Source organism: Amia ocellicauda, chromosome 7 (assembly GCF_036373705.1).
Source record: "Amia ocellicauda isolate fAmiCal2 chromosome 7, fAmiCal2.hap1, whole genome shotgun sequence".
In the NCBI taxonomy this organism is placed as follows: domain Eukaryota; kingdom Metazoa; phylum Chordata; class Actinopteri; order Amiiformes; family Amiidae; genus Amia; species Amia ocellicauda.
Genome location: NC_089856.1, coordinates 15283721 through 15289720, shown reverse-complemented (window position 1 = coordinate 15289720; position 6000 = coordinate 15283721).

Genomic DNA, 6000 nt, shown 5'->3' with positions numbered 1-6000 from the left:
CCAAATAGGTTTCAATTATAATGCATTATTTATTGGTCGATTGAATAAAACTGAAAAATCAGCGCACTGGAGTTGATGTCGTGTTTAGTACACAACTCCGTACTAACTCTGCAAGTTCGTTGCAATCGACACATTATTATCTGTATTATTATTATACTTAATAATACTACTACTACTACTACTACTACTACTACTACTAATAATAATAATAATAATAATAATAATAATAATAATATAACGAAAAATATATAACACTGACACAAACTCCGAACAGTAGGGAGTGTTTATTATAGTTAACCCAAATGTTAAAGGTACTGTCTTTAGTATTTACTACTTTGAGTTGTGTCTTTGTTCATGTTACTGAATACCGGAGTATATTCATCAAGGGGTTACACGATTCGCTATTTCTGAAACTTTTTCTGTATTGAATAAAATACAAATTAAAGTTAACATGCATACATCACTGCGCATACAGTTTATTATGAATAGGCAGCGTAAGGTTAACATGTCTCATGCTAGCAAAATCAATATCTACAGTGAGGGAAAAAAGTATTTGATCCCCTGCTGATTTTGTACGTTTGCCCACTGACAAAGAAATGATCAGTCTATAATTTTAATGGTAGGTGTATTTTAACAGTGACAGAAATCCAGAAAAACGCATTTCAAAAAAGTTATACATTGATTTGCATGTTAATGAGGGAAATAAGTATTTGATCCCTTATCAATCAGCAAGATTTCTGGCTCCCAGGTGTCTTTTATACAGGTAAAGAGCTGAGATTAGGGGCACTCTCTTAAAGGGAGTGCTCCTAATCTCAGCTCGTTACCTGTATAAAAGACACATGTCCACAGAAGCAATCAATCAATCAGATTCCAAACTCTCCACCATGGCCAAGACCAAAGAGCTGTCCAAGGATGTCAGGGACAAGATTGTAGACCTGCACAAGGCTGGAATGGGCTACAAGACCATCGCCAAGCAGCTTGGTGAGAAGGTGACAACAGCTGGTGCGATTATTCGCAAATGGAAGAAACACTAAATAACTGTCAGTCTCCCTCGGTCTGGGGCTCCATGCAAGATCTCACCTCGTGGAGTTTCAATGATCATGAGAACGGTGAGGAATCAGCGCAGAAATACATGGGAGGATCTTGTTAATGATCTCAAGGCAGCTGGGACCATAGTCACCAAGAAAACAATTGGTAACACACTACGCCGTGAAGGACTGAAATCCTGCAGCAGCCGCAAGGTCCCCCTGCTCAAGAAAGCACATGTACAGGCCCGTCTGAAGTTTGCCAATGAACCATAATGACTTGGAGAGGATCTGCAAAGAGGAGTGGGACAAAATCCCTCCTGAGATGTGTGCAAACCTGGTGGCCAACTACAAGAAACATCTGACCTCTGTGATTGCCAACAAGGGTTTTGCCACCAAGTACTAAGTCGAAGGGGTCAAATACTTATTTCCCTCATTAACATGCAAATCAATGTATAACTTTTTTGAAATGCGTTTTTCTGGATTGTTTTGTTGTTATTCTGTCTCTCACTGTTAAAATACACCTACCATTAAAATTATAGACTGATCATTTCTTTGTCAGTGGGCAAACGTACAAAATCAGCAGGGGATCAAATACAAAAACATGATTACTATTCTAGATAACTTATTTTATACTACAACGGGATGTTTTATTGTATTTATATGGATTATCTGTAAAAAGAACACACTAGTACCTACTGTGACGTCATCCGTATATTATGCAAATTATCACCAATGAAGCTAACGAACCTTCGGAGGTAAAAATTGACCCTTCGGGACAGTCCAATTGCATGCACAAAATTATGTATAACATAAAGGGTACCCCATAAGTGTTAACATTAGACACGGTGTGATCAATACATACAAAATAATCTGTAATGTGTTGCTCAGATGACATGGTTAACGCATTCAGTGATGTGTTGCTTGAGGACAAAGCTCGCACTGCTGCTTCCGCCTTGATTTCCCTTTGTCCTTAGTCCTGCCCCGCCCACTTGAGTCACACGAACAACTGATATGTACGCGTACAAACCAGTACAGTGTGCATGCAAACCAATACAGTACGCACACAAACCAATACAGTACGCCCACAAATCAATATAGTGTGAATGCAAACCAATACAGTACGCACACAAATCAATATAGTACGCACACAAACCAATACAGTACGCACACAAATCAATATAGTACGCGCACAAACCAATACAGTACGCACACAAACCAATTTGGAGTGCATACAAACCAATATAGTGTGCATGCAAACCGATGTAGTACACACACAAACCAATATAGTATGTAGGGCCCGACAGATATATTGGAGCACCGATATTATCGGCCGATATTGGGCTTTTACATAAAATGAAGTGAGGTACGGTGGGCGTGGGGGGGTGGGGTGATGATCAAGTCAGTTTCGGGGAGTAGACGGGGTTGGGGGTACTGGTGAAGGTAATTTACAATGTGGAAAATAATCCCCCTTTTTTACGTTTATCCCCTGTTTCATATCCTTTTCCCCCCACGTTTCCCCCCATGGCTTCAATTTCCCCACATAAATGGGGGTTTCCCCCCAATCTGGCAACCCTGTTCTGAGCGCCGCAGTGAAACAAAAATACACCCACTGAGAAACACAGGGCTGATAAACCAATAAACATGCGTTTTACTAAAACCATCATAAACAATAGAAAGTATTTTTGAAAGTTGCCCTGCCTTTGAGTATCCATGGTTTTGATTATTGTTTACTTTCGTCATGACTGAAGATTACCGTATACTATGCCATACAGGCGCATTTGTACTGAAAATTAAATCGCTTTTTTCAAAATTCACAATAGTTATTAAAATAAAGAAAAACAGTAAATGTTCGCTGAAGATGTTGACTTGGATAATATCAAACAAAAAAAATCTACAAATGACAAGCAAGCTCAGATCATAGTAAAGCATCTAAACAAAATGAGTGAAAAACGCATCTCTCAGACAATGTTGGATAAAACTGAAACTATACACGATATTTATAAAACTATTTCAAATCCTACATCGTGATTTGGCTATGATCGTATTGCAATACGTTTAACATATGTATTTAATAAGTTACACTTTCGAGGAATTTTTGTAATAATTTTTTTTTTAAAACAAACGCAGTTGTGCTGTGCTGCCTGCACTATAACCTGCCACTGTTGTATCAGCAGTACTGAGCACTGAGCAGGACTTGCGAACCTGAGAGAACATGAGGCATTTAAAATGCTAATATAAGATAGACCAGCACTTAACACTATATTATTTGCTCTAATGCAGTCATGCAAATGTTTCTATTTGTATGTGAAATTGCTCATATAGTTTGGTCTTTGTTCTAATGTATAAAACATGCATATTGTTATTTTTCCTTTATTCTTCCTTATTCTAACTTATTAAATTTATTTTTACAATGTTTGATTTTTGATTGTTATTTATGATGAAAATTAATTTTAAGTTTATTATGTAAAAGAAAAATCCTGCCTTCAGTGCATATTTGACATATTTGAGAAGAAAATGCTAGAAAATGTCTGTTTTGCATGAGAACCAAAAAAAAAGTAAATATCGGCAGATATATCAGTAATCAGGAAATGTAGCTTCCCAATTATCGGTATCGGACCCAAAAAACCTGTATCGGTCGGGCTCTGATAGTATGCACATTAACTAATATAGTACACACACAAACCAATATAATACGCACATAAACCAATGTATTATGGCCTGTTTGGCCCCCATAGTAGTGTCCACTCAGTCAGTGTGTGTTAATGTACTGTAGTGTCCAGTCAGTCAGTGTGAATGTACTGTAGTTAATGTGTTTGTGTGTGTGAGTAGTGTATCAGTATGAATGTGTGTGTGTGTGTGTGTGTAGTGTATCCGTTTATTTGTGTGCTTTCCTTTCCTCTCTATTGTTCTTTGTCTGTGTGACGCACTTAGCCCAACTCAAAGCCAACTGATTTGTAAGAATTTGCATATTACTACATCACTCCTTCCCTCAGAGGTCATGTACTATAGTCAGTGTATTATTCAGTCAGCCAGTTTCTCTCTCTTACTCTGAGATGTGGGAGGGGGCTTCTGTGCCTCCTTACACCCCACTACCGTGTCTTCCTCCTCACACTTTGGGTCCCCAGCCAATGAAGGTTGAGCAGAGGTCGTAAAGTCCGCCCTACACAGCTGGGGATGAAAGGTCACACTCAGAGCCAGAGCCCATAGGAGCAGAGCGGGTGAGGTCATGGCTGGAGTCAGTCTACACTCTGTGAATTAAGTGATTATAATTAATAATAATAACAGACATGCAACACACAAACATGAACATGAACACACACATGGGCACACATAGACACACAGAGACGTGTACACACACACATACAGAACTCTAATACAACACAAAATTAACTATTATCTTTATAACTTACCGTCTGTCTCTTCTGATGTGCCTGTCACTTTCTCTCCCTCTCACTCACTCTTTCTCTCCTGGTTACAATCTGTCTGATTCTCTCTGTCTCTATCACTTTGTTTCTCTTCCTCTCTGTTTATATTGAGAACTCTAGGTTGAGTATCAGGAGAGAGAGGGAGTGAATGAGCACAATCACCTAGGAAGCCAACCCCTTAGAGGGAGCAAGGGAGGGACTCAGGGGAGAGATAGAGAGAGAGAGAGGAAGGGAGGCACTCACATAAACAGTTTACATAGACAAACACAAACTGTTCATTTATTTAGAGACACACACAGTCTTTACAGAGACACACACAGAGTATACACCGATCAGCCATAACATTATGACCACCTGCCTAATATTGTGTAGGTCCCCCTTTTGCCGCCAAAACAGCCCTGACCCGTCGAGGCATGGACTCCACTAGACCTCTGAAGGTGTGCTGTGGTATCTGGCACCAAGACATTAGAAGCAGATCCTTTAAATCCTGTAAGTTGAGAGGTGGGGCCTCCATGGATCGGACTTGTTTGTCCAGCACATCCCACTGATGCTCGACTGGATTGAGATCTGGGGAATTTGGAGGCCAAGTCAACAACTTGAACTCATTGTTGTGTTCCTCAAACCATTCCTGAACCATTTTTGCTTTGTGGCAAGGTGCATTATCCTGCTGAAAGAGGCCAATGCCATCAGTGTCCATGTCCATGAAAGCGTGTACATGGTCTGCAACAATGCTTAGGTAGGTGGTACGTATCAAAGTAACATCCACATGAATGGCAGGACCCAAGGTTTCCCAGCAGAACATTGCCCAAAACATCACACTGCCTCCGCTGGCTTGCCTTCTTTACATAGTGCATCCTGGTGCCATGTGTTCTCCAGGTAAGCAACGCACACGCACCTGGCCATCCACGTGATGTAAAAGAAACGTGATTCATCAGACCAGGCCACCTTCTTCCATTACTCCATGGTCCAGTTCTGATGCTCAAGTGCCCATTTAGGCGCTTTCGGCAGTGGACAGGGGTCAGCATAGGCACCCTGACTAGTCTGCGGCTATGCAGCCCCATACGCAACAAACTGCGATGCACTGTGTGTTCTGACACCTTTCTATCAGAACCAGCATTAATGTTTTCAGCAATTTGAGCTACAGTAGCTCGTCTGTTGGATTAGACCACATGGGCCAGCCTTCGCTTCCCACGTGCATCAATGAGTCTTGGCCGCCCATGACCCTGTCGCCGGTTCACCACTTTTCCTTCCTTGGACCACTTTTGATAGGTACTGACCACTGCAGACCGGGAACACCTCACAAGAACTGCAGTTTTGCAGATGCTCTGACCCAGTCATCTAGCCATCACAATTTGGCCCTTGTCAAAGTCGCTCAGATCCTTATGCTTGCCCATTTTTCCTGCTTCTAACATATCAACTTTGAGGACAAAATGTTCACTTGCTGCCTAATATATCCCACCCACTGACAGGTGCCATGATAACGAGATTATCAATGTTATTTACTTCACCTGTCAGTGGTCATAATGTTATGGCTGATCAGTGTATAT